Source organism: Bacillus rossius, chromosome 1, assembly GCF_032445375.1.
Source record: "Bacillus rossius redtenbacheri isolate Brsri chromosome 1, Brsri_v3, whole genome shotgun sequence".
Lineage (NCBI taxonomy): Eukaryota > Metazoa > Arthropoda > Insecta > Phasmatodea > Bacillidae > Bacillus > Bacillus rossius.
In genome coordinates this window covers 270,695,283-270,716,083 of record NC_086330.1, presented here as the reverse complement: position 1 = coordinate 270,716,083, position 20,801 = coordinate 270,695,283, and positions in this window count along the sequence as shown.

Here is a 20,801-nt window from a genome sequence, read left to right as displayed (position 1 = left end):
CAAAAAATTTTTAAATTGAAACCTTAGTAATAATTATATATTTTTTGTGAAATAATGTTTAAATAACTAAATATACTACAAAATATAAATTTTAATATTATTTGCACTGATAATTTTTATAGTGTTGCTGTTACCATTGTTTAAGTTTATACTGGTATTAACATCTATTAAACTGTCTTTTTTTGTAGGTTGTGGTTCCAACATGGTCTGAAACAGAAATGAATGTTGGAGATGATAACCTGAAGACAGCAGATAATATGGGTGTTAACTACATGACTGCCTTAACACCTACCGATCACGCAAGTTCCAGTTGTACGTTATTTGTGTTTAGTTGTCTTGGATTTTTATTATTCATATATCTTAAAATATAAGTACTACGTTTGTATGGTTCCTTATATTGTTTCAGATTCTACTGCTCATATGAATGGTTTTTCTACAAGTAGTGATTCATCGTTTACCAAGTTCGTGAAAGAACCAGAAGGGATTGTTGATATTGATGATCCTTCACCATCAACTTATTTAAGCTGGGAAGAAAGCAACACTGCTGAGTTACACTTGTTATCTTCAAGTCCTATTACTGAAATCTTAGGATTTCCAGACCTTCAAGCACATAATGGTCAACCAAATGTTGAAATAAATGACATTCAGGCTCACAGAAATAAATCACTCGTTCCTTACGATGATAGCACTTCTGAAGATGATTTTCCAAAAGAAAAAAACAACCGAGGAAGGAAAAGGATAAGATGCGAAAAAAAATGGAAGAAAAATGTTAGAAAGGCAAGAAGAATCAGTGGCAAAAAATATGTAAGTTGCAAGGGCACAGTAATGGAGGCAAAAATATTAAAGCCTCCTTGTAAGGAAACATGCAGGTTAAAGTGTACACAACGCTTTGACGAAAACAATAGAATACGTATCCACAAGGAATTTTGGGCAGAAGATAGGTCATGGAATTCAAAGCGGCAGTACATATATCTCTTCTTGTGTAACAGCAAAACCAATCAGAAGATCTAGACCTAGAGACTTCTCAAGAGAGAATGAAAGGACGAAGAGTAACACATATTCCCTCACTATTGACAATAAGAAATTGGTTGTTTGCAAGGTGTTTTTTTTAAATACCCTATGTATCTCAGAAAACTTTGTGAGAACAGCGCAAGCTAAGACATCTGAAGTAGGGATGGTTGTCGCTGACCAACGGGGTAGACATGTTGCAGTGAATTAAACACCCGAAGAGATTGTCAATGACATTAAGAGACACATTCGTCAATATCCTGCATACGAAAGTCATTATGGTAGGGAAAGAACATCCAAAAAGTATTTGGGAAGTCATTTGAATATTTCTAAAATGTATTCTTTGTATGTTGAAGAATGCAAGGAATTAGGAAGAGAGTGTGGGAAAGAATGGCTGTTCAGACGGATCTTCAATGAAGATTTTAATCTTGCCTTCCATTTACCAGATGTAGATACGTGTGATATGTGTGACTGATATTTGTGTCTACTTAAGAATACTTCAAGTGAAGAGGAAATAAATGAAATAAAAGAAAAACAAAAGAAGCACATAGATGAAGCTAGTTTGAGATACAAGTTAAAAAGTGAGGACAAAGTAAATTCTACAGAAAGTTGCAAGCACAAAACGATCATGGCGGACCTTCAGAAGTGCTTACCTACTCCCTATTTGACGAATTCTCAAAGTTTTTATCTAAGGAAGCTCTGGACTTTAAATTATACGATAACGGATCCAACTTCGAAGGAGACTTGGTGTATGGTATGGGATGAAGTGACAGGTGGACAAGGAGGTAATGAAATGGCATCTTGTTTTGTAAGCTGGGCGAATGAAACTTTTCTACAGAGTGAGGTAGAATATCTGACCGTATGGACAGATAACTGTGCTGGTCAGAATCGCAACATGGCGATGATTCTCATGTACATGTGGATGTTGTATTTCAGCTCAAATCTTAAGGAAGTAAACCATAAGTTTTTGCTTAGAGGCCACACACACATGGAAGTAGATGGAGATCACAGTATCATAGAGAGAGCGAAAAAACATCTGCCAACGAACACTATATTCACATGTAATGATTGGGTGAATTTTATTGCAAGCTGCAAAAAGAAGTCGTTCAACGTTAAGCGCATGACTTTGAAGGATTTCAAAGATTTTACTTCATTGATTGGCAATACTTCAGCCCCATTCATCTCAAGAAAGATAGACACAGAGGGTGAGCCCTTCCTCATCTCATCAGTTGTTTGGGTACAGCTGCGAAAAAGTGAACCAGGTATCCTTTATTTCAAGAGTGATTTTAATGGGGAGTTCAAATCAACTGATTTGAGGAGAATAAAATGGAGACCTTTATCACTCCCAGCATTGCTTCCACTGTTAAGAGCAGAAAGAAAAAAAATCAGCGCCCAGAAGTACAAGGATCTTGTGACACTCCAACAGTGGATTCCTGAAGAGTACAGGTCTTATTTTCGTGATTTACCGAATGGAGATACAAAAAATACTGGAGACTTCCCAGATGACGAATGATGCATCATAAGAGTACTTATTGCGTGATGTTCTTTTTGATTTTTGCTTGAATTACCAATATTAGAAAGACCAGTGATGCATAATTAATTTGATTGTTTGTGAAATGGTTTTTTATATGCTAAAAATTAACTTTTAGCATTTTATTATAACCTAACATTCGAAATAGATGAATACTACCTCTGGTTAATAAAAATTATTGATTTATAAAATGTTGTGTACATAAATGTAAGTCACATATATTGAAATGTGTTCAGAGTCAAATGAGTGTAAGTCCACTTATGGTAAACTTTTTTGAAAACTTAGTAAAAATACAATATCAGTAAAATGTTATGTGTTTTGAGTTTTAATATCTGCCCACACAATAATCATACTACTATTTTTTTAGAAGTAACATAGCAAACTAAACCTGCATGATTGATTTGGGCTCTCTCCTGTAAAAATCTACATATGTGACTTACGTGGTTTTAGCTCTGAGGTACAGATATAAAGTAAACTTAATATATGCAGAAGAGGCATGTGAGGGGAGTATGTTTAAATAATAGTTTTACAATTTATGAAACACGGAATTTGTCGCGTTGTCGAGGTGTATCTAATGGCGTAAAGATCGTTTAACATGAAATAAAGGAAACTTTATTAAATTACCCCCTTCCCTTTCCTCTCTTCCAGAAGAATCTATGTAACAAATTAACGTCTCCGAGCAACGCGAAAGACAGACAGAAAAACTAATTTATTATTGTAATTGACAGAATTGATAAAAATGCATAGCAAAACAGGGTTTAAAATATATGCATTGATCTTAAAAGTAGAGAAACTTAAAAATATATTTATTGTAAAGAAAGATGGTTTGATTAGTTAGCAAAACGTAGTTAGGTACACACTGATGGCTAGCGTCTCCCTTCTGAGCTCCGTGTGCGTGGCTGACAGCAAATAAAGACGAGACTACAATCGCATTACTTAATAAGGTGCATGTCAATGAAATACGGTAACGCTTTAGGCGTATAAGCTTGACAGGAGCAAGGCACTGAGACTAGGGATTGCAATACAGCTAAGTGGAATCCCGCAATCCCGCGGGATCCAGCATCATCTGAAGGCCTGGGGGATCCCGCACTGCTTGTGGATCCACATCGTGAATTTGTTGACAAATCGCGCAAAATTCAGTCAAATTTGCCATAAAATGCATGCACTTTTGTATGTTGTAAGTGAATTATATTCAATTATATGTACAAATAAGGCGTTTATAAATTATTGATTTGTATAAACAAAAAATATGCGTCTTCTTGGTTAGAACTTTTGCAATTTTTTTTAATGATGTTACATTACATGACACTTGCGTTGCTTCTTTAAGCAACAACTAAATCAGATTTTTTTTTTTGTTAAATGGGTATTCCTGTATTCACTTAAATATAGAACAAGAAAACAATGACGTTAAATTTTTTTCCCTACCTTAAAATATTTAAAATGACTATGTATATACCATACGTTGCCAAACATTTCTAAAAATAATTATTTGCATTAAAAGTTATGAAAGAATTTCATTATATGAGAATAATTGTCATTAATTTTTTTTTAATTGTATGAAGATTTACCAGCATTCTTTATATTTTTATGACATGTTCAGTGAGATTGAAAAGTTAAAGAATAGAAAGAGTATTTGAACATAAAAGACTTCCTGCTTGCTGCGGAGGAGATCAGTCGCCTAATGGGCTTGGAAGTGTAAAGACAGCGGTGGATTTTTCGTTGTCTTCCCGAGGTTCAAATACCGTAATTGAATTAATTGACACTAATAATTTTTTTTTTCATGTGACTGGTTTCAAATACATCTTAATTTAAGTTATATTTATAAATAGTTGTATGAAAAAAAGAGAATGAAAAAAGAATTCATAATTTTTGTAATTTATTTAATTTTTTTTTATTTGAATCTTTCAGTTTCTAGGTAAAATTGGAATCTAGGATTCAAATTTCACTCGAAATATCAAATTCTACCTGAGTTATGGAACTTTATTAGATCTGTTATTTTTCTGTCGAAGTAATACGTCAAAGTCGGGTATAACCCAACTTTAACAACAATAACAACTCTAAATTATGTTTTCGACTCGCCAGACCTTACTACTTGCAAGAATTCAGAAATTTGTTAGTCCATGAAAATGTTATGTAATTTTGTTCTCTTTTAATGTTAAAATATTCAAGTTAACCAACATGAAAATATCTGTTTAAATGCTACGTTCCTTATTCATATAATTTAAAGGAATTTTGTAACTGGTAAAAATTATGACAAAATTTTTGTGACTGTAGAAGTTACACTAATTATTTTGGCAACCAAAGCCAAGTACAAATTAAAAATACAGCAGTATGAATCAGTCCACCGGGAAATATCTTCAGGCAATATTTTGTATGGTTACGAAAAAATAAATACTTAAATTTGTTTTCAGGCAAATTTTTCATATAAAAATTTTAAACAAAGTTTTTAATTCTGATGAGTCTAGAGAAATCGTTTTAAAATAGAATTCTGAAGTAGGGGCCTATTAAGCGTTAACACAAATAAATTATGGATAGTAAAAGTAAGCTCAGGAACAGTATAATTAATGTAAGGTTATAAAATTAGTTCTTAAAATAAAGACTCTCTTAAACAATTAACGTTATTGAGTTAAAATAAGATAGGATGGCTGGTCGCTACAGCAGTATCAAATATAATTTCGGAACACAACTCATAAACATTGTACGTGTTTTTGGCATTGTTTTCTTGATTACCCAATACACAATCAAACTCTATTCAACAATCCGTTTGAAGTGTACAAAACTATGTCGCTAAGATTTTTTTCTCATTTCCATTAGCCTACAACACAAACTCTAGATGATTTACTTACAAATAAAAAAATGGTTGAAGTAATATCTTGTAACGTGTAATGAAACCATTGAACTATCAAGTATATATTTTAAATTTGCATGATTATAAAGCCCTGCAATAAATAATAAAATTTACATATACAAAAAAAGCATATGAAATATGTTGATTTCAAACTTTTGTCAAAATATAGACCCGTAAGTCTGCTAAGTGTGTATTTATTAGACCAAATTTTAAACTAAAATAATACTATTTAACTGTGAATTGCACATAATGAAAACTTAAAATGTTTCACTGTAAATGTATTGGCTAACTTTCTGTGTTGTATGGGATGATTATGCATTTTCTATAAGACGTCGACTAGCCGTAATCATTAATGCATTTTATTACAAGTAATACTTCAGTGAACAAACATTATTATTGAACATTGGACTGTGAATTAATTATTCCGTTTCACAAATGACAAACAAAGCGGAGCTTTATCAATAAAACGAAATAACATATAAATTTAAAATATTTGTTTTAATTACGCAGTTTAAAAACACAAAGAGTTATTTGGTGTTCAGTATTACAAAGAATAAACCAATCGTATTGTTCCCAGTTTTAAAACCATGCAATCAAAACTACCCATCAAGTTTTAGGCATTGCTAGCTAATTTAAATGGCCGTTATTTCCATCATATTGGTAATTGGATGTTACCTTTATTTTTTAGTTCAGTTGAAGTAATTTTTTGTTGGATTGCGCTTCAAATAATTTAGGCTATTTTTTTATACCATAGTTCAACTTTGTGTTTCAATTGGAGATAAGCTCATTTTTTTACTATTCTACAATTAATAATATATAAAATTTATTTCTCACAGATGTTCTTTGTTAAATGTACGTACTGTGTGGAAATGCCATAGTTAATAAAAAAAAAATTAAAAAATGTAGTATTTAAAGTAACCAATAGAAAGCACTCCTGGTAAAGATGGTTTGGTATTCATCTCCATCTAGCGGGCAAAGTGAGAACTATGTAGGGACTGCATGAAAGACCGTATGAAAACCTTCGCCACAAACTAGTAACCGAATGTTAACAATTCAAGATCCACACAACTTAGAAACGTCATAACGTAGAAAATCATAACTTAGAACTATCATAACTTAGAAACACACAACTTAGAACTGTCATAACTTAGAAACACGCAAAGCAGAACCACATAACTTAGAAACGTCATAACGTAGAAAGTCACAACTTAGAACTATCACAAGTTAGAAACACAACTTAGAACTGCCATAACTTAGAAACATGTAACTTGGAAACACACAATGCAGAACCACACAACTTAGAAACGTCATAACGTAGAACGATCACAACTTAGAAACACACAACTTAAAACTGTCATAACTTAGAAACACGTAACTTAGAAACACACAATGCAGAACCACACAACTTAGAAACATCATAACGTAGAAAGTCACAACTTAGAACTATCACAAGTTAGAAACACACAACTTAGAACTGTCATAACTTAGAAACACGTAACTTAGAAACACACAATGCAGAACCACACAACTTAGAAACGTCGTAACATAGAAAGTCACAACTTAGAACGATCACAACTTAGAAACACACAACTTAGAACTGTCATAACTTAGAAACACATAACTTAGAAACACGCAATGCAGAACCACACAACTTAGAAACGTTGTAACGTAGAAAGTCACAACTTAGATTTATCACAAGTTAGAAACACACAACTTAGAACGATCATAACTTAGAAACACGTAACTTAGAAACACGTAACGCAGAACCACACAACTTAGAAACGTCATAACGTAGAAAGTCATAACTTAGAACCGTCATAACTTAGAAAATTCTAAGTTATGTGTTTCTAAGTTGTGTGTTTCTAAGTTATGACAGCACCCCTTCAGAGCCTATTTTCGCCAACCCAAGCTAGTTTACCTGATGATCCGAATTATTAGTTGCTTCCTGTGGTGTCCATGTTTTGGTCACATTACTATTGCTAGTAGTAACATCAGCACAATTGTTCCTTTGCAGTATAGAATTTCTCAGAGGATTCTGTGACATCAGTTTAGTGTTAGGATTCCACACATGTGCACTATCAACATTGAATGTAAACTGAGGTGTTTTAACACTATTACCTTGTGACGACTCCCAATTTCCAATAGACTCATTTTTTTCGCCATTTGCATTCTGTGCTAGCTGTGTCATATAGATTCCAAATTCTTTTCTTTCACAATGACTATTATTCATCATTTCTTGTTTTTCGCCCCTTTAATATCCAGTACCCTGTTCATTGCCGTACTTACGATTCCTGTTATAGTTACTATCGTTTCCATAATTTCTCATATTCTGTTGATTTCTATTGTACCAGTTTCGCTTATCGTTCATGACACTGCAATATGTCATATAAGGTAGGTTACCCTAAGTTCGCCACCTTAAGAAACTTTTAATTTTAAAATGTGGAAATATTTTTTTGTCAAACTATGTAGGTATTTTATTGTAAAAGAAATATATCAAGGCACCATAAAATGGATGTGAAGCCAAAGAATACTGTATGCGCACTTGTATACACAAAAAATTGTGTGTCTACAAATGGCGAACTTAGGGTACATATGTACCATAAGTTCGCCACATGATAATCAAATATAAAACATACAAACTGAACAACTACTTCCAGTACCTATGTAAACATTCTACATGCGGTTACTTAAACATCCCACTATACTTCACATTTAGGACACACAAATACTTGTTTGTCATGTTTGGTAAGTCCAACACACTCTTCATGCACAAACCGTTTACACAAACTGCAACCCCTCATGTCTATCACTCTATATTCTTTGCACAAAAAGCAGTACCAACTCTCTTGATGCAGTGATTTCTTAGTTACAGAAGATCTTCGAGGTGAAGTGTAAAGTTTTGTTGGATTTTCTTTGGAACCAACAGCTTTGGACTTCTTGGGAGGATTCTTCTGGTTGTGTGCTGATGGTGATGCGGAGAGATGGACATTTTTGGAGCTGCAGGGAATGGATTGATTGTTTGAGTTCACAAACAACGATTTTTGCACTTCTACTGCTCGACTGTTAATTGCTGGATGGTTTCTTTTGGCTGGTTGGGCATTTCTGGCAGGTGTACTAAGGATTTCTGAGAATAAGACATTCGATTGCTGGTTCCGAGTACCATTGTCTCCATGCGAGTTATCACTGTCCCATGCACTGCTATTATCTGTTTCTTCAGAGTCATTGTGTGGTTCATCCTCGTGGTGGTTCCGTATGGCTTCTTGATGTTGAGCTGGCTCAGGAAAAGGTGGCAAGGTTACTCTTGGTACTGTGGTGGTTTCACTTGGCGCGAAAGCTTGTTCCGGAATTCTGTTTGGATTAAATGGGAAAATTCCACAAGCTTCAAATCCAGCTTTAATATTTTTTGGAATTGTAGACTACTCCCATACGGGTGAAAACACATAACCAAAGCGCTGCTTGTTGAATACTCGATCCTCATATGTTGTCCAGAATTTCATAAGTTCCTCATCCCAGTAAGCTTCAAATGGGCCAAAAACTGATTTGTCCATCGGCTGGAGCTCGTGGGTGGTGTTACTGGGTAAACATAACAGTGAAACACCCACATTGTCAGCTGCCTCGACTATGGAATAATCTAAGTGACACTTGGCTCCATCCATGATTAGAAGGCATGGTCCTGCAGACTTGTAACGGCTGAAGTGATGCAGCCACTTCACAAATGTTTCAGATGTATTGAACCCTTCGCTGTCATCTCTACTACACTTCCAGCTGGCAAGTTGTCAGCCCACTCTGGCTTCAAGCGTTGTCCCTTGAAAAGGATCATAGGCGGTATAACATTGCCCAGTGCATTGCCACATGACACAATAGTTACATTTTCACCATGTTCTTTACCACGGAAATGTACTCTCCGAGAGCCTGTCTTGGAAAGTACGAAAGGCTGTCGATGTAAACTGAGACGACAACCTTTCTCATCTACATTGTAAATTCGTTCAGGCATGTGTGCAATATCAAGCTTTGTCATTACATCCTTCAGTGTTCGGAAGTAATCATTCACTATAAACTTATTTAATTTTTGTGCCCGAGCCTCATTAAGATGTTGTGCCTTCCTTCTAGCGATTTCAGGATGTCTCTGGAGAAAACCTTTAAGCCATTTCCTGCCAGCATACCCTTTCATAACACTGAATTGCTGCTTTATCCTATTTTTTTCGCAAAAGGTGTAAACACATTTCCTTAAGACTTTAACAGTCAAGGGAAAGCCTACATCTGCTAATCGCGTTATTCTAGCAACCAACTGTACTTCTTGCTCACCTGTCAGGACTGTAGGGCGTCCATTTTTCTTTTTGTTCCAAACTTGAGATTTGACATAACCTCCTAATGTTCGGCGCGGTATGTTATATCGCTTACTTGCTCCCAATATACTGATCTTCTTGCTTCTGATCATGGCCAAAGCCTTGTCCAAATCCTCCTTGGACCATTTGCAATATTTTCCACGCAGAGTACTTTTATCCATGGCCTGAAACAATGTTTTAAATACCAGCAGTGAATAATGGAGTTTATAATTATAAAAAGAAACAAGTAAAATATAAATTCATGAATGTTTTATTAAATAACTACACACTCCAAATATTTATCCAAAATTATGAGTTATTTATTTTTTAATAATTTTAAAATACATAAATTAATATCATGTAATTATATTTACCAATGCAAAATGATTTTCAAACCTCTTGACACTTTTTTAGGTATTGAGTAACTGACAGAGGTAAGTTTGTCATACTGTTCCTAAGTTCGCCACATAACATGCTATGGTGGCGAAATTAAGAACACATACACGATTTTCTAAAATAATGAACCATTAAACATTTTTTCATAAATCCACACAACTATTTATTTCATCATAAAGTACACAGAAAACTCTTTTAAAATATATATGGAACTTTAAATTAATTAAAACGATTAATATATCACAAATGGATACTTACTTACAATTTTTATATCGTGATGAGCATTTTCTACAATATGGCGACTATCGCGACACTGGCAACGGAACTGCCATAGATGTTGTAAAGGTTAAAGCTTTAGAGGTGTAAATATATATGCTTGCTGCCACCTGTTGGCCCACATCAGTACTTTTTTTTTAGGGCAGGTGGCGAATTTTGGCACACTGGCGAACTTAGGGCAACCTACCTTACCACAACAGTACAAGTTTACAACAGAAACAAAAAACATGATAGGATCTCTAAAGAGCATATTAACTATAATATGAATGCATTTTAGTGACTTATAGAGGTTATTTTTGTTTAAAATATTTCACAAATAGAATTTATTACATTTTCTATTAAATAACGTGGCTTACGACATTTTGTATCAAAATAATTGACATAGTAGGTGGCTTACAACTAGTTACTTATAATTATTTATTCCAACATTTTGCCATTAGGAGACTATTAGTTCAGTGCTATCAAGGGCACAGGAATTAAGAGCAGGTTACAGTGAACTTACAAAACTATGTATCGTCTACAGCAATAGTAATAACACAACATGTTTGCCATTAGAATACCTTAAATAATAGAAGTTTTGTAAAAATAAATTGTTAATCCATTATTAGACATAGACCTGTAATTCAATATTGAAAATTACTTATAATAAAAGGAGCATACTATTAGTTTGTTAGGCCAACATATCAGGTCTACACGACACTTTACACCACTGGGCCTACTTTTCAGTCAATCACTGTAATGATTATTCATGAGGGAGTGAATCGTAAAAGGCATGGCAGTCTCTGGGAAGAACAGGCTTTAACTGCTGCAAATGACTATACTTCTGTGATGAAATTTTCCTTGGCTCTGTATGCATTGAAGGCCACTGAACTGGAGATGTTATTACTTTACACCGTTGTAGCAGTACTTGCCAGTCTTCATGAAAATTAATTTTAAACTCAATACATCCATTTGGACTGTATCTCAGGCATCTGATGTCTGTTACTTTTCTCTGTCCAGGTCGCAAGCTATGCAATCTGCAAAAACCAAAAAGTTCACATCGTCACTAATTTAAGTTAGTACGAAAAAGTTCTTAAAACTTGCTAAATTACTAATATTTACCTTTGTAAGGATTTCACAGAATAGTCAGTGAAAGCATCAAAGTCTATCCATTTGGCCTCATATGGAAAGGGTTTCTTTCTTGCTAGTTCCGTGATGGTGACATAGTTGCTGGGTAGATGGATTGGTCTTTTCTTCAACTTCCGTTCTATTGTACTGTGCACGGAGTCACACTCCATCTGTGTGTGACCTCTTTCAAGAAATTTTTGTATGATTGTCTGCCCACTTTTGATGGCATGGTCTGGCAAAGCATTTCCTAAAATTGAGTTTCTATTTTGATAAGTGCAACCATCACTGTATATTATTATTTGTTTTTCATTTGCACAGTGACATTTCAGATAGTCTATAATTAGGGTTACAAATGTGGATGCCGACAAATCAGTATCAACTTCACTGAATCAATAGCATGTACAGTGATGTGACATTTTGTTGTAAACTGTGAAGTTATGACATGTTAATTTTGTTTTGTAATAGAAAGCACTGGCCTGGATACATGGTGCAACCTTTACTGCTCCATAGTAAGTACGTGCCCTATCCTTTCTGTTCTGGTGCTGAATCCAATCTTCTTCAGAAAGGTTACCTGCTTCATGTTCAGCACACACGTCACATTGATCTTTTTGAAGTGTATACAAGGACAAGTTCAATTCGTGAAACACTGATGAAAATTTGGTTCTGCTTACTGGTTTTCCATTATCATTTTGTATTTTCTCACAATACAAATTATACAGCTGGGTCAAAGAATCTTTGTTTTGCTCGAGAAACATCTTGGATGTATTTCTCCTGCCATAATGTGAAGGCAGTTTCGGTAAACTGTTGAAGAACTGATGCAAATGTACGAGTTGCTCACTTTGAGATGTAGGTCTGGCACTTTTTCTATTCTTCAAGGAGACTTCATCTGAAGCACACATTCCTGCAGAACATTTGCCCACCCACTCTCTCACAGAACGCTCTCCTAATGCCAGTGTTGAGAGGAACATCTTCTTGCAAACAGGATACTTAGAGCCATCTTTAATGTCAAGTAATAAATGAAGGTAACACTTCTACGTGATTCTTCATTAGATGTGTACCGCCGCTTAGGTACTATCTTCTTGACATTATTGGTAATACACACTCTTCTCTGCTCCTATGACAACATATACCAAAACTGCTTAAATAAATTATTTAGTTCCTCTTCTGAAATATCAGGGCATTTTCTCTCCCCATATTTATTGCATGATTCTGACTCACATCTCTCTCCTAGCTTTCTTTCATTTCTGGGTTTATCCTGTACAATTTTATCCTGTTTTTTTCTGTAACCTATGTATTTTTTCCTTTCCATTCACAATTATTTATTAATATTTATCTTCCAGTTTTTCCTGTCACCTCTCTTCCGTTTGTAAGAAGTGTCACCAGGAGAAGGAGATGATTCAGAATTAGTTGGCATATCTGCACCATTGAATTGTTCTGCATCAACAGAATTGTTACTGTTTTTACATGAACTTGATGCTTCCATTTGTTCAGGGTCAGTAACAAATATTTCATTAATTCCATGCACATTAGTAGCAACAAGAACTGGAATGTCTGTAGTGACAGAGTTAATCTTGTCAGATGAACTTGGTTCTTCCATTGGTACAAAATTAGTAACTAACACTTCATTCATTTTAAGCACACTATTTGAATCGAGAACTGGAATGTCAGTCACTTGAATTAAATCAAGCAGCTCAGTATCATCTGGTTCTAGCATATAAATATTACCTTCAGGATGAGATAGTATATTAATGTTACTGCTGCTAGCCACACACTCAGTGCCTTCTAGAACATGTGCTTGGTTTGTGGAGTTATTGTCAGTTGTCTTGTTGCCAAGTTGGTTAGGCACAGTTTCAGTTGTTGATACATTCTCTGAGTTAGTATTAATTGGGGCATTAGTGTTAATGCCTAGTGCCATTTCCACTAATAGTCTACATCTCGATGTCATCTTATATCCTTAAACATACAAATATTATTTTATATAATATGCCTAATATAGTCCATGAAATTGTTGTAAAAGCAAGAAGACTAACGAAATTCATAACAATCTTGCTCATTTCAGGTTATGTTATGATGCATGTTTGTGTAGCCTAATGCTTCTGATAGTTGAAGGGATGAAGTTAAATACATGATTTAATACATTAATCATCTTACCTATTTATCATAACAGTAATAGAGCCACGGGATGTGCACTCATTAGAGAGATGCTTGAACAATGTTTTGTTTGTGTGCACGGCCGTAAGAGTGCTAGTGTGCTCACTGCTCAATGTTTGTTTACGATTCGTTGCCAAAGCTCATTTGTAATGGCGGCAATTTTTCTTTCGTATTTTTGTTTAGGACTTTAGGTTATTTGCGTGCTACTTGCTTATTGCTTCATAGGTGGAAACTGGAAAATATCTGGCGTTTATTTATTCAATTATTTAGTGGTCATATTTTCATTGAGGTAAGATTGTTAAATTGAGTATAACATTACGTATTTAGTAAAATACATTGCCGCCACGTGTACAAAAATGCTATGTGCCTGGTTGCGATGATAAATTTGCTGTTAGACACCGCTTCCCAGTTTACAAAGAAACGGTATACAATGAATGGATACAGAGAATAAACGTCGAGAAGCTGAAAACTCTCCACCCTCTTAATGCTGTAGATGTGATTGCAAACTTCAATAGTAATGCTAGCTTGTGACATAGGTGGTTTTAGCAGAAATAGCTACTTAGGTCATTCTTCCACCAATGTTTATACGGTTAGTACTGTGCACGGCCACAACAGCGCTGCAAATAGCGTTCTAGCTGTTATTCAGAGAGTGGCCTTTCTATCCCTCCCTCTCTTTTCTATGCATAGAGCGATTAATACAGGCTTCTAATCATTGTAGAACAATAAACAAACAAATGCTTAGCACAGTGTATCCAGCATAATCACCATAGACAAATTAAATGGTTGAAGGCAATTTGTGTAACCCTCGCATGTCTATGGGATACAACACTTTGCTATTGTGACTTCATAACTTATTGTTTAGTGAAAATGTCGTAATCCAAAATATCTTGGGTTATGACATTTTGGAACTAGCCCAGCAGAACACTGCATCAAAATATAACAGCAAACATTTTTTGTGGAAGGTGTAGATGTAAACCACGAGTCTGACAATGTCTCAAAGTCAATTTGGTTGGAATTGAGGGTTACGACATATTGCAGTGTCATGAACGTTATACTGGTTCACTCTTAATGTGTTCGCTCGTGGTTGTCCCTGTTCACCTGCCCTATCAAATTTTTTTTCCTGCCAATTTTGATATAGCGGTGTTGTTTGGCTATTATTACGACGTTCGTAACCTTCTTTGTTGCTGTTGACTCATTCTAATTTTTCAAGTTTGTCGTACGCTAGAAGCTGTTCTTTAAAATCTGCTATACTTGAAAATTACCTGCTAGTTAATTGTAACTGATATTTAATTGGTAATTGAGACAAAATTAATGCCACAAACTCTTCGTCCTCCATTCTACAATCCATGTAACGAGTTCGCTCATACATATCGCTCACATGTGCTTCTAAACTTTTCGTTTTCCTATTGTCAAACTTTTCTGAATGTAATTGAACTCTTAAATTACTCTGAATACGTGTGTTCCAGAATTGCTGCAAGAATAATTTTCTGTACTGTTCGTATTCTGTTACCGTATCCTGTAATAATTCCCACCAAAAAAATGCAGTATATTTCAAACAATGACCTATGCATTTTAATTTGTCAGATTCGGACAGTGCAAACGTCTTACAGTAATCCTCAAATAACCGTATGAATCGCATAGGATTTTCTGTACTGTTTCCAGAGTAATTAGGTATATTATCTAGCCATTTCTTGGCTGGATGATGCATAGCTAGTATTGGATCTGTTGTCGACAATTTAACTAACACAGTAGTACTTCCTGACTCCGGAACGTTCTCAGCTGAACTGTCTACATTTGTGTTTTGGTGATGTGTAGGTCCATTCTGTAAATGTGTCATTTCAATATCTCTAGTCGTACAAGTACCATTGTTTAATCAAATCCCTGTTTCAATTTAGTCTAATCGCACTTCTAGTTAGTTGAATCGTGTCTCCGCATTCTCCTGTGATGTTTTATGTAGTGTATGTAGCTCATGAAATTTAGCTTCATTATATCTGTTCATTATATCAAGTCCAGTTTATCATCTACTACACTTACAGCAATATCATGACACTTCTTTTCATGCTCTTTCAATTTGTCTTCAACCCTTTCTTCTACTTTAGATCTAGTGTTTTCTAATGCTTCTAGTCTGCTACATACCATAGAAAAATTCTGTTCCGTTTCCTGCAACGTCTTATTCAAATCCTCACGAATTTGTTCAGTTTCATTAGTGAACATTGGTAAAACTACTTCGCCTGACGTAGGTAAAACTACTTCGCCTGACGTTGGTTTTGCTGCAGTATCTTGATTTGTATAATCCCTTTCTCCATTCTGTACTTCCATATTATTACTGGTTTCCATTATTTCTGGATTTCCTGTGGAGTCTGTTTCTAAAGTGGTTCAAGAATTACTTCCTCTTAAGAAATACGTAGTTCTTACATCATCCGTCATGATTACTTAAAGTTTCTAAATTTTATCCTCAACTTGTACCAATCATTTCGGCCCCACGTTTGGCGGTCAATTTCTGTACAGCTCCCTTTAGTAGATTTTGGATAATAGTTATATTATACCAATGCTCAAGGTAGGTGGTTCTCAGAGTTAATAAAAACCAAACCACATGTTAAAACTATTACATGACATTTCGTATAAAAGCCTAGAGAAAAACAAACATATTACTTGAATTTGAATCGTTCATTACTCCTTGCTATAAAGAGTAACTTTACCTTTATATGGTGAAACCCCTTGATCGAAAAACTCTGTGAAGAAGAAAACCTCCGTCAATGACAATATCAAAATCTTGAAGGCTGTTATTCAAGATGGGTTTAAATATGCTTTGAATATAATTTGAATAGATGTTGTCACAGTGGAGAAAAGTAGCGCATAATCTTTACATGTTAATTTCATCTTTGAAAAAGGTGTACCCATGATCTTTTCCATTGCTGCTTTTCCCACTGCAACAGCTTTGTAGCAAGTGATGGTATCATCTCCCACAACTCCGGTTGCTATTGACATAATGTTTTCAGTTACACAAAATGGGTCATGATTTTCAAACCATTGTGATGATTTCTGTATGTCAGCTGCATCCCGTGTTTTGCGGTAAGTTTCACACTCTTTATGTTGTTAAATTGTGGCAAACAATACACCAGAGAATTCTTCCAATGAAGTACAAATTTCGTTGGGTGCAGGTGTTCCCAGTATCCACTTGCTAAGGACACTCACAGTGATACCCCTTCCTCAAGTTTATCCACCCCTGCTTTTGAATCCTCGCATCAATGTTGTTTCAATGGTCATATCTGACCAAACGCCTGTGAAAAAAACATCAGACCTTCGCATTGTAAAGTAACCTTCTGTTGTAAATAGGCAATATTCCTCTGGTGTTAGTTTTGATGGTAGATCCAATATATCTTGCACGTACAAGTGACAAGATTTAGCATATGGGAAATGGCCACCAGCATGGTAATATGGTGTCATTTTTTTCACACAATCGAGGTGAGATTCCCAATTCCCAGAGCGTTCTGCGTGAATATACTCTTTCATCAAACACACCATATTAAAATATTGAATCCAGAGTGTAGCTGTTGGTCCATGCATGGCAAACTTTGTTATTTGTTCTCCCATTAGGTTAGCCAGAGCTGTTACATGTGGATTTTCGTCCAGTGATTTCAGTGAGGGCGATTCATCGAGGAAATTGATTAACATTTCATCAAGAAACTTCAGTTCACTGTCATTAAAGGGCATTTTATCAAATATGATTTTTGACAAGGCAGTTTGAACAAGTATGTGGCCTCTGACAGCTCTGGCAAAGGCACGTCCTTGTAACATGTGATCAACTGATGTACGAGCATAAACAGTGCTTAGGAACTCTTTCAGGCCACTTCCACCCATTAAGTAGCCTATACAACCCAAAAATGATATTAATAGGTGGAAGCCACCAAGTCTCACTACACACTTAGACAGTGTTGAATCAGTTGAAGAAGCAGCAACTATTTCTCTGCTCTTCAAATATAGGGGTTGGTCGAATGTTATGATCGGACAGTCCTGCTTCATTTCGTCACACAACATAGCAGCATAATTTAAAGCTGTGTATACTGTGTCATAGTCAGAAGGTGGTGTATTAATGAAAGGTAAATGGACGACTTTAGTCTTCTCGCTGTACATGCCTTTTGTTATTAAATGCATATAACCCTTCCGCTCGGGAACATTGGGATTATCTTTCCATTTTGCGTACAACCACAAGGCATCGTGTGGTGTTGGACATGATGCTTCTTCGGACACTGACAGATCTCCGACAGTTATATTCTGTAACCCCTTTCCTTCTGCATGAAATGTTTTAACTGGGACAACTCCCTGGAGCCCAATTTTTTTGGAACTTGGCTTTTTTGTTAACTTGGGTATTTCAGATCCTTTGTTGGCAGAACTTGCTGGAGTTATATATTTAATGCCACCCATGGAGTGAAATGTGTTCCATTCCATTGAGGGGAACATACATTAAAGTCAGCATTATCAAATACGAACTGAGTGAACGACCCTGCTTTGAAACTTGGTTGAGAAATGAACCATTTCAGAAATTTCCAAATTTTGAGCGTCGTGGTAAGTGGAACAGAATCCTAAACTCGAAATTAGGTTAACCAAACCTTTTGATGCAAATTTTCTGTAGATCAGCAAAGCAAGGCTAGTCATTATTGAGGACATAAAGCTCCGAGGACGAACAGCTGCAAAGATAGTGTGTGAAATGGCAAGACATTTCTTTTCAATATGTTCAACTGTCTTTCTTCTGTTTATCATTACTTCTCTCAAAAATGTCAACAAGGTTGAAGGTATCGAAGTTTCTTTATCCTGAAGAAAGTTGTCAGCTGGTGGGTAGGTATTGGAGTTATACACTTGTCGCTGTATATCCTGCCTTATTATTTCTGCTGCAGTTGTAACAATACTGAGCCGCTCAGCTTCCATATTGTTTGCTTTCTTTTCGTACCAAGAGTATGGCAGTGTCAGTGAAACATATAATTGGAAGGTGGTATCGATTAAACCCTTCTGTGATAGTTACACGATCTCCAAATTTTTCTACGAGTTTCTTCTTGATTGTCTTGTCATCAGGCACTGGCCCAGTAACTGCAGCTCGTATTTCTGGTAGGGTGAATTGGCTGTCATTGTTGTCTTCAATGAAAGAATAAATTTGCTCCATAGCAGTGGTTACATGGTCGGTCCCCTCATCTTTTGAGGTTTTTACTAGCCTACAAAAGTTTTTACGACAGTCGTCATGATAAACTAACTGCTTCTTCTGCCATTAGATCAGTAGTTGATATACGACCAACAACTTCATTCCCCCACTCATTTTTTCTTGCTAAACCCGCTTCCAAACATGCTTTCTGCATATTAAAAGTTCGAACTGGCCACCATTTTCTGCATTTACTCAACGGTTTTTTCACCTCTTTTTTCTTTAAGTCATCGTCAATTGGCACTTGGTCTTGAAATCAAAATTATGCGAAGATCTTAAACCTATAGTTGTATTGCTGTCCTCCGTAGATTGTGATGTTGAGACTAATGCCTGCCTTTTCAAATCAGCTTTAATACTATCGGTCCTGGTATATTTTCTCCTACACAAGGTGTGAACGATAAGGGATTTTATACCAACAAAACAATGTTCCTTACTGTCACTTATTTCTTTGCTGGCTTTTTAAAGTGACAAGAAGTCCCTTCTCAGACACTCGATTTACATTGCCACCAGAAACGTCAATTTGTTGATCACATATAACACATAATGTCAGTTGGACACTTCCTCTTAATGGATACTGTGAGAACACTGAAGGTCAATCCAGGCCAACTCCAATTTAGCCAACTGCATTTTTCTCTACGGAATGGGACATGTTTCTCACTCTTCGATCAATCTGTAAATAAGAAAATAATGTTATGGGTTTTCAGTATTACAATTTGTTTTCTAGCAAAAAAAAAAGTGCATGCAATGTTATAAGGAATTTTTTGAAACAGTTGTAACTTGAGATGCAGTGGACATTGGGTTTTTTTAAACTCAATTTTAAAGATATTTTAGTTCTCTCGAACTATGTTTCTAAGCACTTTTGTTCTTAGTAAAATAATTTAGAAGATGTAACACATTATATGTCCTAAAACGTGGAGTAAAAATGATTTTTGGGAAAAATTATGATTTTCAGCGGCTTATAACAAGAAAACAGCTAGAAAAATCAAAAACATGTATCGGAACTATTTTATGCAAAATTGTATTTAGTTTAATTTTGTACTTGGATATTTTTCGCTAGGACAAACCATTGCCGAGATATACGTGAAAAACCAAATATATGCACACATTTTGGAACATCCTGTAGTTAGCGCCTCTTACAAATTCCAGGACTTTTGGTATATTTATCTCCAAACACCTCCGAACACATTTCAAGTGTCAAAAAAACTCTGCACAAAAGTCTGTCTACAAACCCTTCATTGACTGTACTAGTACCCCAGGATCAATCATAAAGAATCATGCCATCATGATAGAACTTGGATACGTGAACGGAACAATTACCCACAGCCCATTTGCAAGTATTAACACAATGTAATTAAATGAATTTGAAATTATTACTTTGGATATTCTACTTTTTGGAGTCAGCAATCTTGAAAAAGGCATCCAAATAATGCTGACAGAATTTAAGATGATTTAAAATTATCAAAATAGAGTTGGAGTATATACACACACCCATTGCTTGCACCTACACACAAAACATTTTCCAAATTAATAATGCTTCCCTAAAAATTGCTGCAATCAATACATAGGGTGTGAAGCTATTTTTATTATTAATATATATACCAAATTATAAAACACATAAATAAAAACAATGGCGTTAAAATTGCCATGAGTGAGCACAACACTTAGTGAGTTAGGTCCTTTGAAAATCTGAAAAAGACTTGGAGTAGTTAGAAACGCTGTAATTTTTGCAAACAAACACCACTCAAACATTTCCGGCCAATTTTTAGAAACCGTTCACAAACAATATTATCATTTATTTGCAAGAAACCCCATCATCATCTCATGTCAAACATATTTCAAAGCCGTTTCCCGCCGTTTACAAACAGTAGGAACAATCCACGCCGCCAGGTTCGCTGACAGTACTTGTCTCGCGTTTCTTTAACCAGTTTCCTATATTGTCCTAATACAATATTTGATCGAGTGTATTCG